This window comes from Pteropus medius, unplaced genomic scaffold, assembly GCF_902729225.1.
Source record: "Pteropus medius unplaced genomic scaffold, Ma_sr-lr_union100, whole genome shotgun sequence".
NCBI lineage: Eukaryota > Metazoa > Chordata > Mammalia > Chiroptera > Pteropodidae > Pteropus > Pteropus medius.
In genome coordinates, this window is record NW_024354500.1 from 27,968,002 (window position 1) to 27,990,765 (window position 22,764).

Below are 22,764 nucleotides of genomic sequence, written 5' to 3' on the forward strand. Positions count from 1 at the left end.
GCAGCATAATGAACCAGAAACTAAAGAGTAGTAAATAACAAAGGTTGTCAGACTACATTTGTCTTAACAGCTGTCAGCTTTTCTCCAAAGCAGTTAAATCTAGATTAACTGGAAACTTCCTCTTTAGGGTTAAAGACTCCACTTTCAAGAGGATTTAGATTATAAGCAAAGAACTGACATCAGATTTTTTTTTTTTTTATGTTAAAAACAATAATTAGAGGGAATAAAACCTTCTACAGCACACTGGGTGACATTCTCACATTAATTACATCACAGAAAAAAAAAGTCATGGTGAAGATGGCAGCTCCAGAGAGTGGGGCTCCTTTATGAAGCAAAGGAAACACTCCCTACAACACCAGCTCTGCGGCAGGCTACAGAGGCCACACTAGGTCACGGAGTTAGAAACTAGGGTAGTAAACACCTGCACATCCCCTGACACAACCCTACATTAGGGTTGGGCCAGAAATAGAAAAGGATCATTCACAATTCTGATAAGTGGTAACGAAGAGGCTAATTAATCTCATTACTCTAATATCAATAAAGGTCTTTGGCTTTTTGTCAAATAGAATAAAACATCAGTGCAAAATTGTAACATTAATTCAAAGTTTTTAGGACAATAGTTTGGTGAATCCAATATCGCTTTCAAATGGATAGAACTGAAAATGATAAAAATGAGTTATTCATTGCTTTGATTTCTGTAAAGAAAATTTCTATAACATTTGTCTTTCACACCTCCTTAGGTTTTATTTTAACCTTTTGCCCTATGTATCTCTCATTTTTGCCAAAATGGTCACAGTCTATGTTCATCCACCGCTATAGACTAAATTCTGTCACCCTAAATTTTATATTTTGAAGCCCCAATGCCCAACATTACAGTAGCTAGAGTTTAGATTTTTCGAAGGTAAGGAAGGTTCAATGAGGTCATAAAACAGGGCCCTAATCTGATAGTATTTACAGGCCTTGTAAGAAGAGATCTTCCTTCTCCCCGCCACCTCCACCTCCACCTCCACACCCCAAGGCAAGAAGAGGGCCCTCATCAAGAATCAGACTGGCCCACACTTTGATCTAGAACTTCCAGCCTCTAGGACTGTGAGAAAATTAATTTCTGTTGTTTAAACCAAGGTATTTTGTTATGGCAGCCTGAATTTACTAAGATATTGAGCTTTCTGCATTTGCTTTGACTTATCTGAGCAAAAAGAATGCTACTTTGAACCATTCAAGCAAGGAGAATGAAGTCATAATCTTTACCACCATTGTCAAGGCAACTAACATGCACTGAGCAGGCATATGTGTCAAGTACATTTTTACCTAATATCGCATTTAAAACTCATTTACCTATTATTATCCTCACACTGCAGAAAAAGAAATGGTGGACTGGAGTGATTAAACAGTAAATGAGAAGACATTTTAAACCCACAGTCTTGTTCCAGGGCTCACGCTTATAACACTACACTATAGCTTGTCTTTCATGTCCTTAATGTTTTCATTCCTTAGGGATTTTTTCTTATATTCCAGGTACTATTCTATGTAATTGATTGTGATTGCTATCATTTTTACATACATGTTATTCCAGAACTGACTAATTCAATTCTATGAAGACAGAAAAGCAGGAACTACTGCATCTGAGGTATACCAACCTTTTTAAATACAAATTCTTTCTGCATGAATTCCCTATTATCTTATTAAAGGTATATGCCCTGGAAATTAAGTTGAACATGATTAGCAAAAGATAACCACAACAGCCCATCTTGATTTCTAATATTTCCCCTCTTTTAAAAACTGACTTACATTAAATTCACTATCAGATTAAGCTACTCAGCATTCTGAGAGCTGTGCTATACCATTCAGACATTCAGAAATACTGAAAATGCACTAGCACATCTGCCAGAAGCTTCTGTTGCCAGAACTTGTCAGAGCGAGAATGATTTAGTACTAATTGCAGTGCCCTTGACAGTCCCACACTACAAGGTTTATCCATCTCAGTAAGATGGAGCAGGTGAGGGAGCATGTGAGGGCAGATGTAGGAAGCAACACAATCTTCTCTGACAGCTAAACAACAAGACAATCAGTAACAGTGCTCATCTTTCTACCATGTCAGCAAAGCCACTTACTTACACCAAGGTTTTCCGTAATGTTTTGCTGGCTGCGCAGGTGATCCCTCCTCCCCTTCCCACAAGTTATTTTCAAAACTACAAGACTATATGAGCTTCCTCTGTTCTCCTTCTCTTTTCTCCACATTGTTTAACTACATTTGACTTTTCCTTCTCTTTCATGGATCATATCATCCTGAAATACAGACTTTCAACTGTCTTAACATAAGATGAGAGACTTCTAGTTTCTTTGATTCTAATCCCCCTGCAACAAGGTTCATTTTTCTTATCTGCGTCATTAATCAATAAAGGTGCTGACAAGAGAGTCACTCAATATTATGAGCCATTCAGTTAAGCTGTAACATCGCTCAGGTAAAATTCAGAATTCAGGCTTCATAAAATTGATCTTACACCAATAAAACTTGGTTAAGGAGTCTTTCTTCATTTTTCATAGGGAAAATCCAAGAGCAAGGAAAACACAGCTTAGAAGTAGTCTTATAAAATTAATATTACTTTTGCAGTAAATCAAACCCATAGGGGGATTTCAGAATTTAAACCTAGAAGTCAACCTTAAAGTTCAATTTAAAGGCATTAAAAAAAAAAAAAAGCTAACATCAGGCTGACAGCCATAAGCTAGGTCTATCAAAAAGCTAAAATGAATAAAATCTTAAAAGATGCTCTTTAAAATGACATAGGTCTAAAACCCAGTAAATAACATATTTAACCTGCTGAAGAAGACAGAACTTAACAAACACTACAGAATATCCCCCTGATGATTTTGAGAAGTATTGCCATCTGTAAAACTGCACAGACTTTTCAACTGTCAAAGGAGTAGCTCACTGAGACTCAAGTATGTGCCTGGGAAAGCTCTACAAAAGCCTACCAAAAACTATCACTAAATTAAGCACTCCAACAAACTGAACCTGTTCCTTAGTTTTCCATTGGTAGCACATGCCCAGCAACAGAAAACTTTTTCCAGACCCATCCTCCCTGTGATAGCTAACAAGCCATTTTTAGCTCTAATTACGAACAAATTTTTTTTTCTTTAAATGCAAGTTTGAGAAACATCCCCCAGTTTGAAGATCACAACGAAGGCTGTTCGCACTGGTTTATATGTTAGTACTCCAACCATATGGAATATACTAGAAAAGCATGGAGAATGAGACTGCAACAATGAGGCTTCAACACAAATGGGCTGAGGGATGGGTGTCTCTGGGTCTCTGCATTCCTCACACCCTCTTCTGCTCAAGAAATCCATTGGCATCTGTACGATGATTAACTTTATGTTGTCGACTTAGCCAGGGTACGGTGCCCCACTGTTTTGTCAAACACTAATCTAGGGACTGCTGTGAAGGTATTTTGTAGAGGTAATTAACATCTGCAAGCAGAACGCTTGAGAAAAAAGGGATTACCCTTAATAATGTGGGTGCGCCCCCACTCAATCACTTGAAGGCCTTAAGAGCTAAAACAAGTTTTCTAGAAAAGAAAAAATTCTGCCTCAATATTGTAATAAAGAACTCCTGTCTGAGTTTCCTGCTTGATGGCCTGCCTACAAATTACAGATTCCAAACCACAGCTTTAATTCTTGCCTGAGTTTCTAGGATCCACCCCACAGATGTTAGACTTGATAGTCTCCCCAGACACATGAGCCAATTCCTTAATTTCTCCCTTCCTCTCCTCTCACTTCTCCTTTGCCATGCCAAGCACAAGCATTGGGATCACTCCTCCTCTCCATTCTCCTGAGCCGAGCCTTCTGAGAAACTAATCCATTGCAACCCAGCATTTGTCAAATATTTGGAAAATCACTGGAGAAGAAAATCAAACGAAAAGAAACACCAATAATAAAAGTCTTCAGATAAGAATAAAGCAGAACACTTTATACTTTTTTTTTTCAACAAAGGCTAATCTTTTTCATCCATGTACTCCTTTCAGTGTTTTACTAAAAATATCATCTTTAACTGAGAACAAATGAAACGTAAACTATATATGTGACTTTTTTTTTCATTTTGTTCAATTGAAAGGACACACTGTATATTGAAAGGATATACTCGATATCACTGAAAACATACTTTAATCTACGTATTCAAAGTATTCACTAAGCATTAATTATCTGTCGCTGTGTAATAACTCTGAAATTTATTATCTCACACAATTTCTAAGGGTCGGGAAATCCAGATATGACTTAGCTAGGTGGTTATAACTCGGGATCTTTCATTAAATTGCAGTCAAGCTGGTGGCAAGGACTGCAATCACCTGAAGACTTGACTAGGACTAGTGGGCTGAAGATCTGTGTGCAAGCGTGTTCATTCGCATCGGCTAGTGGCCTCAGTTCTTTAAGTATACCTTTCCGCAGCACAGCTTGCATATCCTCACAACATGGCCGATGGTTTCTCTCAACTTGAACAAGGAAGAACAAGGAAGACACCAAAACGCCTATTAGAAGCTAGTCTTGAAAGTCACATGCAGTAACATCTACCACATTCTGTCCATTAAACAGCCACACTCCATCTTTTTGGCAGGAACAGTATCAAAGAGCTTTTAGACATATTTTAGGACTACTGCAGGGCATGAACCCATCCTCTTGATTTGATCCTTGAGCTTTGATTATTCTTTGTTTCTCTTAGTTTTATCCTTATTGTTGGGAACGAGAATTAGTTTGTCTCTTTCTATACTACAAGTCTCTAAATGTGTAGACTCTCTACATACTTTTTCATGTCTACTTGTAAATTGGACATTTCATATCAATTTAATAGCTGCCAATATACACACTATTAGCATTCTCTTCTCCTACAGGTACAGGTTCACTGGGTATATGATCTCTTCCATGACCTCTCCACAGATGTCTAATCTTTTTGAGCTAGGGGAACTCATAGGTCACTGGCAGGCTACTAGGCTAACTGTTCTCGGTTCCAGTGCAATAAGTCAAACTTCATGGAGGAGGTGTTGGTGGTGACAGGGAGGCTCTTTATGCAAGCTGACCATTCTACAAGCAGAGAAGTTTCTCTTTCAAGGTTTGTAGGTTTGGTTGGCATGCTGCACTGGTGCCTCTTTAGCTCACTTAAAAGCCTACTTGACCTATCACTTTATAAGACTATCATTTGCGAAAAAGATTAGTTGTAAAATCATCTTGGACTCTCAGAAGGAAATGCTTAAATTGTGCCTAAAAAGGTATACTTAAGAAGAGCATTTTATCCAATCCCTAATCTTATAATTGATTATTTTCAATTAATTAATTCATTTCAAGTAGTCCTGTACTTAAACAGTTCTACCAATGGGGGAGGCAAAGTAGAAAGGAAAGGGAAGGGAAAGGGCATTTATCGAACTCCTCTCAAGTGTTGAGTGCTATAATAAGTATTTTAAAGTCATCCAATTTAATCCTCGCATCAGAATTATAAGGTAAACATTATTATCTTCATTTTATAGATGAAGAAACCTAGTCCTAGGGAACTTAACTTACCCCAAATCACGCTATTAGCAGAGTTAACACCAAGCTCAGACTGTCTTAACTCCAAATTCTATTGTGTTAAGTAAGCTTTTGCTGGCAGTAACAAATTCAAAATATCTGTGACCTACCATATCATTTATTATTTGTTTGTATGAAATGAAAGTTAAAGGCTGAGTCAAGCTCCGCTACATGTCCCAGGTCTACTCTACCTGTCTTCTCATACTGAGATTCAAGCATAAGGAGCAGTCCCTATCTGGAAAGAATTCAAGCCAAATCATACAAACCACATTTAAAGTTTCTCCTTAGAGCTGGTATATATCATGTCTACACATGTTCCATTGACCAAAGCAAGTCACATGGTAAGCCTTACTGTGGGGGGACAGAGTATACTCTGCCTACTAGAAGTTACTGGAAATTACATGGTTAAGGATGTGGATACATATTTCCCATATGATTTTTAAATTGTCCCCTAGGAAAAGAGAAAATATATTCAATGTAAGAAAAGTAAAGTGAACAGCTGATAGCTAGGGGAGCCAACCGCAATAGTTATTAGTGTTGTCTACTAAATAATTGCAGCTCTCCTCCAGGCGACATGGAAAGATTGTGTTCCCTCGTCACATTAATGTCACGGGTGGCCAGATAACTAGCTTTGATCTATGAAATATGAGCCAAAGTGATGTGTCACTTCTCTGTGCAAGCTGTATAAGCTGGTGCATGACTGGGCACTTTCTTTTCTGACAATATTTCAAAAGATGACTGCAACTTGGGTTCTGGAATGAGGACAATATGAGACAGAGCCCCCAACCAATCCATGATGAACATATAGCATGAATAACAAATTATATGGATCACTTCTCTTACCTCAACATATTAGCTTATTTTGACTGATATATAAGTCAATTAGGTTATTTCCCTCAGAAATGTAAACTAAGAAAGAACTGGGTTAAGCAAGAAATGACAAACGCCAAGGTTGAATCTAAGACAAGGTTGAATTTATGACAATACAAAACTAAACTGAGTAAACAGAAGCTATGAGACATAAAAAAGGACAAAGTAAAAGATGACACAGGCAGTATGCAGTTAAAATTCTAAAAATGAAAGACAAAGAAACGAACACATCAAGAGAGGTCACGTAGCTCATAAGTGTATATTGATAAGTATTTCCAAATCATAGAGCTGCCTTTATCGCACAGCTTTCTGGCCCTATTCAATGAATCATTACGATTCCCTATTTTTCTTAAAGAACCCAAGTGAGTCTTCAATGAAAATGGGACAAAATGAGACATGTTAGATGAAAATTACTGAGAAAAAAATTCTTGGGTGAATCCAATTACAGAACAAAGATTCACTTCCTAATATAAGCATTATTTTTTTTCTTATATCAAGTTTAATTAAGGTAATGTTCACATATAATCAAAAATATTAAGTATATACGCTTATATAAACTCATTAAATATCTCCTACTAAATAACATCCGGGTAAATTTCAGAAAATTGGACAAGGCAAAAATAAGAAAACACTTTCCCAGAATCAAAATGCTAAAACAAAAGAGAATCTCACCTTTCTAAAAAGTGTTATTTGTAAAGCTAAGAAGAGAAGCTGATTCTTTTACAAACATATGCTGATCATGTACAACTTCCCAAAGAAAGCCTTAAGTACATGAAAGTGCCTACTATAATATTGAGCTCAGAAATGGAATTCAATAAATAACTGCTTGACTGATTGATCATATAAATCATTAGGGAAAGCATTTGCTTTATAAATCATTTAGTACATATATTCATACTTCAGATCCCAGACAAAAAGCTATTAGTGAGGATTACATTGGTTGACTATTTGGCCAGATGCTGTAATTCAAGAGCTAAGATCTGAAGAGAAATTAATGTATTAAATTAGGCATATGATTGGGGAATGGAATAGCTCAAGAGTATATTAAGCTTAATTTTTGTTTAAACACATGCCAAGTCTTTTGAATTAAAATAGGAAGTGTTGACTGAAAAGGTACTTTATGGTTGGCACAAGGCTAAGACTTTTCATAGGTTAGAAGCAAAAAGCATTCAAAAAATATTTCATAAACTGTGGCACAGTACTGAAGCACTGAATTGAATTTTTTAGTGAATTCAAACAGTAAATTGGCCAAGTGGATAAGAAATTATACAAAATTAGTTTCCAACAGGTTTGGGTATTAGACACTGAAAAGAAATTAATAATCAAAAATTGTTGTAGTTTGCATTTCAACTGCATTTTTACAAATCAATAAATTTAAAGTTGCTTTTTGATAATTACATTATAATCTGTATGCTTATCCATTCCTTAAATCCTGTTTTTGTGTTTAATTCAGCTGGGATGATGGACAGATAAAGTAAAAAAAATTATACTTAATTGATTTTAAAAAGATTGGATACATCTTCACCTTTAAGTGACAGGCTCTCTAGAATGATATGTGACAGGTAAAAGTAAATGAAATAAAAGTGAATTACCCTTGTCATCAATCTCGTTCTTTTGGGCAGTAAATCTATTTTGGGAGTGACACATTCTGAATTTTACTATTTAAGCACTAAATGAACCTGTCTCTTCCACAGTGATAGTTCTAGCACAGCAGTGATACATTTCCTCATTTTAATTAACCTAATGGTCTATTCACCGATCATACTTAGAGGTCTAGTTCATTACCCTAAATTAACATTTTCCTTCCATTAAAGTTACAGATAATAAAAAAAGACATAGCTTTTACGTGTGGTTTACAACACATTTAATCTACAGTACTCCTTTGCTTAGTGCTTATAAGCACTTAAATGCTCTTTGAAAAACACTTAGAACTACTAGTAGCCCAGTAATTTATGTACTCATATTCACAGAGGGCCATTAATAAAAAAAATAAAAATGCAACATTTCAATAAAAATATCTATTCATTAGCTCACTGAAAGCAATTCTAAGAAAGGTGGTGATTGATCTCATTATAAAAAGTGTGATGGTTCTCCTTAAGGTAAGTGGGTTTGTATTTATGCAGAATAATTGAATAATCCTGACACATTCTGTCATTTTATTTTCTTTGCAATTAGAAGATTACATTCTCAAGTTTAGAATCAAACATAAGAACAACAATAAGGTAATTTTAATTTTTCAAGAAGACTGTTTAAAACAAATGTTTGCCAATTTAATGAGAAATTATTTGATCATAATTCTTTCATACAAATTCAGCACCTAAGGCCAAACTGTCAATCCCTGGATAGAAATTTACATATATATCAACCCATTATTTTTTTACTTTCCAAATTATTCCCTGTTGATCAAAATGAAAACATAAACCTCAATTTGATTTAAAACATAACCTCAAAAGTGCTAACTCTTAAACAAAAGTTTATTCCTTTGAAACTCTCTCCCTAGTCCCACCTATCTAATCCCTATTTTAGAATTTACTCTAAAAAAATATGCTGATACTCAAAGAAACCATAATGTTCAAGGGTCAACTGTATACATTTTTGAGTTCAGGGCCATTTTAATAATAAAGTAGAAGGTTTTCTTAATTCTTTAACATTTTCTGAATTTGGAATGAATCATTTGAAACAAATTCTATACATAAAGAAGCTACTGGTGAGAAGATTAATTTAACAGTCTCCTAAAATACCATATTTTCAATCTGCACTTTCTCTCTGCCTTGCTTCTTTGGCCTTCTATTGGAATGTCTCACCCTATCTCAATCCTAGTTAACTTTATTTCCATCTGTACTCCTAAGATGCTCTGCTTAGTTAAATCGTGATTGTTATCTCCCAGTACATATTTCATTCATCACACCTTCCTACCATTCTCAGAAATTCCTGTCTTCCTTTTCATCTCTACCTATCCAAATCCTGCTCATCTTCAGGACATAGCTGAACACTTATCTCAGCTTTGCAGCATTAAGAACCTGACTCTCCTTTGGAACTCTAGAAACTTATGTGCATAAAGTGTTACTTTATTCTTCAATTGTTTCATATGTGTGGTAGTTCTTTGATCAGCTACTTGAGAGCAATAGGAACCAGGTTAACCACCACATACTACACCTATCTCCATTAATCTACATGTATGCATCTGAATATATCATATGTCAGTCTCCTGAGGTAAATAAATAGGCCCAACCCTACAGCAAAAAGTCACTAGAGCCACTCTGAACTTTCACATATCATACACTTTAATACATACAGAATTTGGTGGAAAGCAAGTATCTGGTGGCATTGCCACCAACCTAGGCCAAGACAGCAGGAGTGCCTCCCTGACCTGTACCTCATGGAAGCGCTATATGTAAGGCCTCAGCTGACGCAGGCCTCCAGGAGTTCTCAGTGGTGAGGCTCTAGGGCTTAGACCTTGTTGCTCCCTAGTGGTACCAAAAGGGTACATGTCCCCACTCCTGGATCAACATCTCCTTCCACCACAACTTTTAACCTCCCTTCCATCATGGAAGAGTAGGTGCAGCCTGCTGAATAAGTGGTAGGCTGGTGAGTATACCAGGATAACATATGAGAAATGGCAGTGGCCAGATGAGTCTGGGCTCAACTTGAGGGAGTAGTAAGCAGAGCCCATTTCCACATACGTACTCTAGGAAACTAGAAAAGTCCTGTACAAGAATTTAAAGTTTAAGAGTTGCTTAACCAACAGCCCTGGACCCAGTTCACATTAATAACTGAAGAGCTATTTCTGATGTCTCACCTACCCACCCTCATTGCATGAGTCCAGCAAAACAGCTCCCCTATAAACCGAAACTAGGAACTGTACTCTACTTTCTTTTTTACCTCTCTGTGACACAAACCACTACCCTCTTAACACATTCCATTGCTTACCTTTCAGACATCAGACTTTTAAACATATTTTATGAAAGTATTATAAATGAAAGTAAAGAGTAAAACCTCATCTTATCTTAGCCATTATTTCATCGGCTGGTGTCTAAGGCATTCCTGGGACAGCAGCTTGAAAAGCACCTGAGACATAAGGGGAGGAACTCAATTCTCTGGCTTCAAGGCGAGGGTGGGAGGGGCAGTTCTGGGACAGAAGTACTAGCAGAAGCCATAGTTACTTTGCTGAGCCATCCCCCGCACCCAGCCTGCAGGCACAGGAAAATACCAATTCTTAAGTCTCCATCAAACTGACAGGGCTCACCACACCCTGGTGATTCCCTGAGAAGGACCAAACCTAACTCTAGCACAGGCCTCAACTTCTTCCAACAACTGTTTCTCATAAGCAACCAGCTTGTGCTGTGGACTCCCTAAAATCTCTGAAAGGTCCACAAACCTTTCAGGCAGAATAGAGTGGGAGGGCACAACATTTCACTGTACTACTCAGAATGCCATGCAATTTAAACTTATGAAATGTTTATTCCTGGAATTTTCCATTTAATATTTTCAGACTACAGTTGACTGCAGGTAACTGTAAAGCATGGAAAGCAAAATCACAAACAAAGGGGGACTACTATACATAATTCGACATTTTTTATTCAAGTATTTTTTTAAATTTTCTTAATGATATTTTTAATAAATAAAAGTATTGCTCTAAATGCTATGAATGCTGAAGCTGCAATCACTATTCTGTGAGGATTATTTTGTATCACCTCTGCTGTTCTGGATGAAACAGACTTTGCCCTCATCTCTAAGGGTAGATCAGAGCTGGCCTGAACTAATCAGCATAATCTTATCCCCCTGCTACAATCTTTGATTAAGAAATGAACACATGACCTGAGTTGGTCCCAAATGTTAATTCTCTTTCCCTCTAGACCATGTGGTATGTGGATGTGAAGCCTAGCACTACTGCAGCCATTTAACTACCACAAGGGAAGCTACCCAAGGTGAAAGCTGACACAGAGAGAACAGAGCCAAGAGAAAAACAAGAAATGGAGCCAGAGCCTGCCAGGCATAAAGCCCATCCTGCTCTGGACTTTATCATTCATTATATGAAGAGATGTATTCCCTTTTTTGTTTAAGCTATTCTGAGGCAAGTTTTCTATTACCTGTAACTAAAAAGAAATGTCACTCATCATTTTGAGGCACAAAAAAAGAGTAAGGCCATAGGTTTAAGAACAGAAAAGACTCCTCTATCCTCAAGGGTCAAGATGCTAAAGTTTCATGAGAGGAATTTTCAGACACATTGCTGGCTAGGGCCGCAACAACTCCTGACCCCAGCCCTGCCTCTGAGAGAGTGAATACCAAGAAATGACTTTGTGTGTCCGTGCATGCTGAAGAAGCTGGAATTAAAGGGCTGGAAAGGCTACGGCACAGCCTCCCTCCACCATTAGAAATAAATGCTAGACCAGCAGTGACAGCACATGTATCCATAACTGTGAGGTATTAGGCTTAAGGAGAACCACATTCTTCTCTCAAGTGGGCAAAGACTCCACTGGGCTGCAGGGCCCACAGCTCCTTTGGTAACATAATGAGATCTTCATGTTTCCCTTCTGTGAAAATAGTAACCAGGACCAACTAGAGAAATGAGTAAGCAACTGGGGATTCTCAGGCTACCACATAGAGAGGAATCTCAAAAATAAAAAATAAAAAAAATCTCAGAAAATGTAGCAGGGCTGAGGGTAATATCTGTGAAATATTCAAGAATTATAACTGGCCCTTTCCTTTTCATCTTGTCTTTCTTCCTGCTTCCAGCATGGAGGAGTTGGCACAGTGGATGAGGTGGCTAAGGACACAGCAGTGAGAAAGAGTTAGGGGTCTACGCAGAGGCCCAGGCCAGTCAGGGCAGAGGCAAGGGGTGGCAAAGAGGAGGTAAACAGTAAAGGCAGTAGTGTAATTGGGAGGTCCACATACAACGAGTTATTTTTGATTGAGCAAATAAGAAAATATACCGAGGATAACAGGTGCTGTGTTTTTCGCTGCCAGAAAAAGTATTGAGAAAGAATTCCAAGAAGCTGGGTTAGAATTGAAAGTAACATTATGAACCCATTATTTTATTATACACGCGCAGAGATAGACAGATATAAAAATACTTATAGATGTATGTAGACATAGATATAGGTATATTGATGTAGATATATAGATATAGATACATCCTAATTCTGTCCCAAGATAGGGTCTCATTTTCTTCAGTTACAAAAAATAAAGGGATGCCCTAGAGTCATCCTGAATCACTTCCAGCATTAAAACATCGGCTAACACAAAGATATCCACCTTTCTGCAATCTGTTTAAACCTACTAAAAATAATACTGCAGAAAGGCATGTCATGACAGTTAAATATTAGATATTCAACAAGAGAAAGCAGAATTATCAATTATATCTACAACACAACATGAAGTCGCACATTATAAATGTTCACTGTCTAGATGTTGTTAGCACTTAAGGAAACTGTCACCTCAGCAAATAATTTCTGTTAATGCTAGAAAGATACAACATGAACATTACTCTGCTTTAAAAGGGGGCAGGGAGGACCATCACTGACAAAAAGCTACCACTCTAAGCTATTTCTCTTCCACTTTACACTAGAGATGAAATTTTAAATATTTAAAAACCAGAATGCATAACATGTAGAGAGGAGCCAAGGAAAAGCAATTAGAATTGTGAAATATTAATTTTAGCTTTTGCTTCTTATAACCTTGATAAACACATCAATCAAAATGTTAATTTTTTGCTAAAACTAAAGTACAAAATGCCTTTGTAAAATGAGCATGTATCTATGAACCCTTTCACTTTTTTTTACAACCTTGCCACTCTCACGAGTAACCAAAATAAATTTAACATTAGACACCATAATATCAGAATTCTTAACTTTACTGATTCTTTTAGAAAACATATATCTATTTGCTATCTAACCCAGAAACATTTCTTTGGTAAATTGCCTATATACACCTCATTTCTCAAATGCTTTCTGACCCAGCATAACACCTTACTGATCTCATTAATTTCATGAGTTAAATAAAATCTTTGACACAGTTCATTTTATATTTACCTGAGAGTGATGATTTTTACTTTTTGAAAATTATCCTTTAACACTTATAACAACAGAAATTGTGTCTGTCCAGAAATATGATGGGTCTGTTAATGAGATCATTATTCATTATTAACTGCTTAAATCAAGTAAAATACTAACAAAAATCAAAACCATTTATATAACATCACATTATTGTTCCCTTACACAAATCAATATTTTTCATGTGAAAAAAAATTTTTTAATGTACTGCTTCATTTTCTTCAATTGAATTTATTACAATTTCTCTGGTAAGCTCAGAAAAGCTAGAAAGAAAAAGGTGTTGATCACTAAGTCTGGCAGAATGAATAACTCACAGACAAGAGAGCTACAGCTTTGGCAATTAGCAGGGCGTTCTCTTTTTGATTAGGCTTCTCTTTAAATTATGCTTGAGAATGCAAGAGTGCACAGAGATGTGAAAAACTCATACAAATACACAGGTGGATGTACAGCTACAATCAGCACAATATCACTGACTCTCATTAAAACGACAAATAATGCAGTTGGCGTCAGCAAACAATAAATAGCAACCTGTAATTCTAATCGCTTTCACAGGGATGCAAAGAGATGCAGACATTCTTGATACTAGGCTCAATGACAGGCTCTGATGCTGTTTATGTCAAACCAACATGATTTGTGTTCTTCTATATTTATTTTCACAAGGGCAGTATTTGAATTTTCTGTTAAGTGGCAAGTAGAGAAGTCTTACTTTAAGGTTATTCTGTAGGAATTTCTATAGGGAAAAGACTTAGAGAGAGCTTCACAGAGAACGTACAGATAAGGCTAGTGGGAAGCAATTTAATTTGGCCAAAAATAAAGTTACTGTAAAACCTATTTGATAGAATTATTCAAAATGCTGCCAGTCAAAAGTCAAAGGTATTCTCTAAACGAAAGGAGATTTCATGAAAGCTGGATTAATCAGAGTACTGTATATCCTGCAACCCAGAGGAAATTCTTGAGTCAAGCGTATGGAGAAATGTATGTATATGCTTCAAAGTAAATCAGTTGTCTATAAACAACTAAAATTTCTTTTTCAAAAGAGAGAATTAAATGGGACTGTGATTCCAAAACAAGTACTAATCTCTAACATTTTTCCTTACATTTCTCTCTTGCTGTCAACACATAATCAAGACTATTTACAAGATCCTCAACTGGAAGTGTTGGCTTAGAAGACTCTCCTAAAGATAAAGTACAATTTGAGCTAGAAAAAGTAATGGAAAACCATTTGCGAGAATGTAAACTGTGGTTATTTATATGAGATGGAATTCTAAATTACTTTAATTTTCCTGCTGGCATTTTTGTGTATTTTCTGAACTTTCCATGGGGAAATATATTACTCTAGTCGCCTAGGAAAAGCCACCAGATACACACACACACACACAATAATAATACACACACACACACACACAAACACACACACACAATAAGTGAGACATACATATGCATATTAAGAGCATACAGATATAATTTTAAATATTTTAAAATTCAAAAGTCTTCCACTTTAAAATAATTTAAGAAATAATTTTGAATTAATAATTTTGTTATTAGCTTTTTAAAAATGTTTCAAAAAAATTCTAGATGTCAAGTCCAATATTTGCTAATTTGAAACTAAAATTTTGGCATCTGGTTTAAACATATTTTACATAATCTTAAAGCACATGACATGACAGAATTTACATATGTTTTCACAAGAAAAAAAAAGTGCCTGTTCTCAAAGTCTATGGCAGTCTAACCCGCTCAACGTAAAACAAAGCCAATAAAATAATTCAGATTACTGACCAAGAAAGGGAGAAGTCCCTGAGAAAGAGAAAGATTTGCCTAGTTTAGACTTAAATAAAAAGTTAAAGTAAATGTGGAATTTTTCCATACAATACTGCCAACTCCACTGAAAAGACAAAATACCTAAGAGCCTGTAACACAATTCCAAAGTGGCCACAATTTAAATTTTTTAAAAAACAAAGAGTCTGATCTAAACAATATAATAAATTCAAGTTATAGTTGCTGAACTCTCTTTAAAAAAAAAAAAAGTAACTAAGTGATTCCTATCCTAGGATGCAACATTTTCTTAAAAAGCGCAAAAGCAAGATGCAGAGTTCATTAACTGGGGAATAAACCTAGAGGGCCAGGGACTACCCTCCCCTGGAGATAGTACAGCTTTCTGCTCATTAAACGAACATTGCCTTTAAATAGACTCCATAAAATTCTCCAAGTTTCAGAAACTGATCATTTTAAACTAAATCTTTCAAAGAGCATTTAAATGTATTCCATTTTCCTTCATGCTTGAGGTAATATAATTTGTATGCACCAATACCCAGAATTAGGGTAATTTCTGAAATATCTTAATTTTAAAATATGCTCACATTCATCAAGCTCAAAGAGAGCTACAACTGAAGGCTAAGCTTAGTAGACAGTATTAGAGGCCATCACCTCTTTATAGGAGCTGTAAGAGCCAATAAAACTTCCCATATTATTTTTATCAACAGTTTTCCTTCTCTTCATTTCCCCTCACAGTCTCTAAGATTCAAGAGTATTTGAACGTGGCCCCAAACAATAACCTTTCCTTGGAGGACTTTTTCTTTCAAAGTAGTAAAGCTTGTAACGCTAAACATTTCAATATGAAGAACTCTGTCATTAACATCTTACTAAAAAGAGAATCTTGCATTCTTGGGGTTTGGGGAAAAACCTTAAGGAGAAAATCATATATTTGTGAAAAATAACTAATGGAGTTTTAATTTATTAATTTGGACAAGTGACTACATTTAAAATATTTCAAAATTAAAATTAGACTTTTTTAAGCCAATTTTTTAAATGCTGTTAGAAAAACATTTAACTTCTTTTAGTGACCAATATCATTTAAATAGGGAATGGAGTTGGGGGAGAAATATATTTAAAAATACTTCCCAAGTATCTTTTTTAGTTACTAAAGTATAGATCAACTCTCTTTCAATCACTTTATCTCATAAAATACTACAATGAAAATGAAATCTAGGTCTTAAGCCTCTCCTCCAGATAATTTTTTGCACCTTCATCATTCTACCTCTGCTAGGCAAAGGGTATGAAAGAAAGCCTCAGCAAGAATAAGAGTCAACCAGGTGAAAAAAGAGTAATTGAAGAAGACAAAGAATGAGTGAATTAAAGGTGGGAAAAATAATGATAGCATCCCAAAACCTCACCTTTAAGCAAAAAAATAAAAATGTCTAGTCTGTATAATTATGTTCTATAAAAACTGAAGTAACAAGAAATAGAGAATCTTTAAAAAAGAGCACTTTCTTCCAGTTTCAAAACCAATGCACAAAATACTTTTTTGTTATTTTTATGCAATTAAAAAAAAGAGTCTATGGGGGAAATGTCCTATTTTTATTCTTTCACTCAAATTCTTGTCCAATAGTAAAATAATCACAACAACAACAAAAAAGGGGTAAACCTTTACTTGAAATGTACCATGCAGAAATATATTTCATTACAGGTCCTTTGCATACCAACATCCAAGCCTAATGTACAATTCAAAGGTCCTAAGGGCTGGGTAAGCAGCATCCAATCTAAGTCAAGTCAGTCTATATTTCACTCATGAACACTCCTCAGCAGTCAGTACTATCCATGGGAATCCAACTCATTGTTGTTTATAAGTTTTGTGACTCTAAAAAAGTTGAAAATCACGTTTTCTGAAGACAAATGATCAAACATTTAATGAGGAATTTTTCTCCCTCATAATCAGTGACATCTGCAGCTCACAAGGGTGACAACAGACAAACCACATTATGCTCTGGAAGAGATTTAGGGATTTATAAGATATAATCTAGTTTTTTCACACTTTTACTTATGCAAATCTTCTTCATCAGAAATAAAGCTGTCCCCATGGTTCTTAAAAATTACCACTTAGTCAATACCACTGTTGGCCAACTCAGCAAAAGCCATGAAATCAAGTATTAGCCGCCTCGTCATTCTAATACATGAGAAAGTAGTGAATCCAAAGAAGAAACGTGAAAAGAGAACATGGGGACAGAACGAAAGGAGGCGATAGAAGGAGGATTTAAAACTTATAAGCTGAACATAGAACTTATTTTATTAATGAAAAGAGCAGCATAATTTTGCTAGAATCTGAATGTAACTTGCCAATTGCTGACAAGAAGAATCAATCAGCAGCTCTAGAGAATTCTAAATTTAAAATGATCCATCACTATACTCAAGAAATATAATAAAGACCTTTGATGGATTAGAAGAATAAATGCCCAAATAGCAATATGGGCAATGTCTAGTCACACAATGGTGCTAGCAATGAACGATCTCAAATGGACCACAAGTTTAATCAATCAGCATTAAAAGACTATTTAAAAGAAACTTCATGTAAAATACAGCTTGATAGTGGTATAAGAGAAATATATTAAAATCCATAATGTTGATTAAATATTGGAACAGGTTACCATGACAAGTTGTGAAAATGTCTTTCTTAGAGATTTTTACATGAATAGAATATGATAGAATAGTTTAAGCACAGGCCTCTCCTTAGTCAGGAGACACAGAAAAGGCCTCTACCAGAATTCAGAATCCCTGGCAACACCTGTGACATTTACTACAGACATGTATTTTACAGTGACAGTCACTGTGCAACTCTCAATTATCCACAATATTAAGGACCAGAAGTCATATCTCAAAAGAACAACCTTGTCCTACCTCTGTTGCAGGAGTCCCCAACGCCCAGGCCACAGACCAGTATGCACAGCAGGAGGTGAGCAGCGGGCAAGCTAGTGAAGCTACATCAGTATTCGTGGGCTCAGCTCCACCTCAGATCATCAAACATTAGATTTTCATAGGAGCACTGGTCCCTGATGCCAAAAAAGGCTGGGGACACTGCTCAATTTTATCTAATTCTGAAGACAATTATATGACAAATTAACATACAGATAAAGTACTGTTATATTGTGATACTTCCCTATATGGAGGGCTTAATAAAGGGAAGAAAAGGAAAACTCATTTTGAGAGTTATAGTAATGGGATGCTCCTCAAATTCAGTATTTCTTTGTACATCAGGGTGATTAATACTCAAAAAATCTTAATACTAGATTTGCTACTGCTTTACATTTCTGGAGCATCCCATTACTGTAACCCCTAATGTACAAAGAAATACTGAATTCAGGGAGATGCTTGAAGCTAAATTGGAAGGATCTATGTAGTCTGGAAATTTTAAAAGGAAATGTGGAGCAGGCACTGTCTTGACGTAAAGCAAAATGAGCAGGTAGATGGCCTCAATGTGGCAATAAGAAAGAAAGTACCAGTGAGATAAAGACTGGAGGCAAAGTTTAGCCAGGCAAGTTATATCAGCTCATCAAGTGCTAGAAGAAAAGGATTCGAGACTCAAGGAAGTACTCCAGTTCTTCCAATAGGATTCTTAGGAGCAGAAACCCATATTTCAGAAGTATATTTTTACAATGTTTAGCTCTCCTTAGTTTTCTCCTTAGTCTCCAAAGTTCTTAACAGCGTTAGCTCAGTGTAAGCACAGTTTAGGCTGAAGGTTAAAATGGAAAGGAGTAATCTGAGTAAGAAAAGGGAGTCCCCGACAAGGACAGCAAGAAAAAGGCAAGAATGGTCACATAGCTCAGATATCATGTCTCTCCTTAATGTTCTTCCTCCACAGTCCCTATTAAAACCTCGGTGAATTCTGTGGTGCTAACAGTAATCTATTCTGTCAATAGTTTTCATCTCCTCCACAGTCTCGCCTCTTTCCAATAAAACTTTATTTATAAAAATAAGCAGCTGGCTATATTCGGTCTGCACAGCCTTAGTGTACCAACTCCTGGTTTAGCAGGCACTGCTACTAGAAGAATTAAAATTCCTCACTACTTCTAGCAAATGTCCCTGTTTTATGGTGTGAGGTAGACTATCCTTTGGTCATTCTGCTAACACTGCCAAGCCACAGCAAAATTTAGTTCCTCAAATCAGATACACAAATATTCAATTGCCTACTAATCACTGGCAAATGACTACTCAGTTCCTCAAAGTTCTACAGCAATTTTTAAAGAGCTTAACGTCCCATGAGACATATAAGGCTCTTTAAAGACCGAAAATTCTGTTATCCGAATCTATGGATTACAGAAATTCTTTCCAAAATGATTTTTAACTGTAAGTCTTAAAAGTAAAATGGGAAAAAAAATGAAATTTTTATTTTAATGCCACTATATTCCATTGTATATACGTACCATGTCTTCTTCATCCAATCTCTCTATTGATGAGCACTTAGGCAAGTTGCTTCCATAACTTGACTATTGTAAATAGTAATGTAGTGAACACTGGGGTGCATAGGTCTTTGCAAATTAGTGTTTTGGTTTTCTTCGGATAAAAACCCTGATGTGGAATTGCTGGGTCATAAGGTACTCTCTTTAGCTTTAACAATCCCCTTTGCAAAACAAGTAGAACAGAAATCTGGCCACCCAGATTCCTCATTCAATATATTTTGTTCTTCCTGCTTCACAAAAAAATATAAATATAATTCTTGGAATTTTAACATACCAATCCTAAGTTTCAAGACTTGTTCTACTTCACCATTTTCACTAGAATCTAAGCAAATTTCTTTCATGAAAATAACTGTATAATCTACACCTCCAAATATGTAAGCTTTTCTCATTTCTCCTGCTTCCAACTTTATTTACTCTACGAGTTGGCGTATTGAATAATTTCATTTCTCCTTTTCACAAAAAAGGAAATCTCGAATGCCAGTATTCCATTCATCTTACTCTTAAAAAGACTAAGTTGGTGATAACATATTACTTGGAATAGACTACATTTATATTAACAAAGAAAATAAATGTTTTCATATCTTAATTCCTATGGTAAAACCAAATGCTATGGTAAACCTAAATCTAAAGAGATTGCTTCAAGTTTTGCTGCATTTCACCCACAACTATTCACATAATTCTATTATTTTAGGTTCAAAATATAAATGGAAATAAAACACACACATTTTAGAAAATCTTATAAAAATGAGACAATATTATGTTTGGAAGTAGAGGAAGAGAGATAAGACATGCACAATAAAGTTATTAAAAAGCTAGATCCAGGCCACAATACCAACATACGGTTAGCAGCTTTTATGTTAAAATATCATTAGGTCCATGATGAATGAAATATTTAGGTTTATCTCTCAAAAATGAACAGCTCAGATTTTCTTTAAGGCAGTCTAGTCACTGAAGACTGAAACAGGCAAATCTTATCTGATCTTTGAGAAGCATATTTAACAGAACTGAGGTAGTTTCCAGTTTTTATAAACATAAGTGGGGAAAGAAAAGTCATTGCTTCTCTGAGTGTTCTCTCCATTGTGCTACAGAATACAAAGACCTAAGAACAGTAATTTCACCAAACAGTAGTTTCTATATAGACACTTTAAAAAAGGACAGTTGGAACATATGAGGAGAAATGTCCAACCCAAAGGAAAAAGGACTGAAGGAGGTCTGCCTGTGTGTGTGTGTGTGTGTGTGTGTGTGTGTGTGTGAGCATTCACTCTTAAAACTGTCCCTAAAACTGTATCTACAAAATCGATAACAGGTATGAATACTATGTGACAAAGGGTCTGATTCAAAATGATGTGTTTTCAAAATATGCAAAAGCTTTTTTGTTTTGGTGTTCAGCAATCGGTCCCACTAAAACTAAGATAAATTTATTTGAAGAAAATGCCTCAAGTTAATAGAGAATAGATTCAAAAATTATTCATTATCTAAATAATCTTCAAAGCCTACATTAAGGAATTTAATTACATGTATTACTTACTCCTTTAGTCTAGCTTGCTTCTCTCAGCAGCTTCTCAAGATTTGAGAAACTCATGTTAAAAGCTAACATTTTATATAAAATTGTTTTCCGTTTTCTAATACTTATTTATAGACTCAGCCTTTAACCCAATTTCTTCAAGATTCTGCTTTTTACTAGCTACTTACCACTAACCCATATAACACCATGAGCAAGTGTATAAAGAGGTAGAAACCAGTCTACCTACTACTACCCTTCATAAGTAACAGTCATACATTCTATCAGTCTAGCAAAATGGATTTCTCATTTAAACACTGACTTTTCTTAACACAACACAAAGCACAATACCAAGGACAGAACCCACTTGCAGAATTCAATTCAAAGGACTCTTTTCATTTTGCCTGAACTAACAATTCACTAGTCCTTAAAGTATCCCACTTCCTCTAATGCCAAATGACCTTTATACCCATCCTCAATTTCAATTTCCTGGCCTTGACTCTAGGCTTACAATGCTCTACGTATATGATCTAAAACAAGAAACAATTATTTCACTAAAGAGGATTCAGGAATGTCAAATAAGTAAATGAAAAGATGTTAAACATCTTTAGCCATTAGGGAAATTCAAATTAAAGCCATGATGATACGGGCACGCCACTATTAAATGGCAATAATAAAAAACAATGACAATCCCTAGTTCTGGTAAGAACGCAGAGCAACAGGAATCTCATGCACTGCCAGTGAATGTAAAATGGCTCAGCTCATCTAGAAACCAGCTTGACAGTTTCTTATAAAGCTAGACATACACTTACCATGTGACTCAACAATCCCATTCCTGGATATTTACCCTAGAGAAATAAACACTTATGTTCACACAAAGATCTATACATGTTCACAGCAGTTCTATTCAGCATGGCCCAAAACTAGAAACGACTCAAATGTCCTTTAATGAGTGTATGTATGAACAAGCTGTGGGACATCCACCAACAAAATGCTACTCAGCAATTAAAAGAAGGAACTTATGATTCACTAGTGAATGGAGCATTACAAGGTTTTTGTTTTTCCTTTAATCTTAAAAGGCTACAGACTGTGTGTATGCATTAGTTTGCTAGAGCTGCCATAACAAAATATAGACTGAGTGGCTTAAACAGAAATTAATTTTCTCACAGTTCTGAAGGCTAAATGTCCAAGATCAAGATGTTAGCACAGTTGGTTTCTTCTGAAGCCTCTCCTCGACTTGCAGATAGCCACCTTCTCTCTCTCCTTTCACGTGGTCTTTTCTCTATACAAATACCCCTGGTCTCTGTGTCCAAATTTTCTCTTCTTATAAGGGCACTGGTGAGACTGGATAAGGGCCCATGCAAAATGTCTAACTCAGGCACCTCTTTAAAAGGCCTTATTTCCAAATACATTCCAAGGTCATGTTCCAAGTGCTAGAGTTTCAACATATGAAATTTATATAATAAAACTCATAACAGTATAGTTCCATTTATAAAACATTCTGAATATGACAAAATTATAGTGAGGGAGAAAGGATCGGTGGTTGCTAGGGTTGAAGGGA

At 35.8% G+C, this 22,764-nt stretch overlaps 1 protein-coding gene and 1 long non-coding RNA gene across 3 annotated transcripts in view; both read right to left on the bottom strand.

Moving 5' to 3' along the window:
- PRIM2 (DNA primase subunit 2) overlaps positions 1-22,764 on the bottom strand; it is a 244,878-nt gene that overhangs the window by 141,179 nt on the left and 80,935 nt on the right. The gene's annotated exons all lie outside the window — the stretch shown is intronic.
- Positions 999-22,468, bottom strand: LOC120595000 (uncharacterized). Its single transcript, XR_005650754.1, has 3 exons — positions 22,455-22,468; positions 9,183-9,187; positions 999-3,773 (listed from the first exon to the last, which is right to left on the bottom strand). It is a non-coding gene; the product is annotated as an uncharacterized LOC120595000 (long non-coding RNA).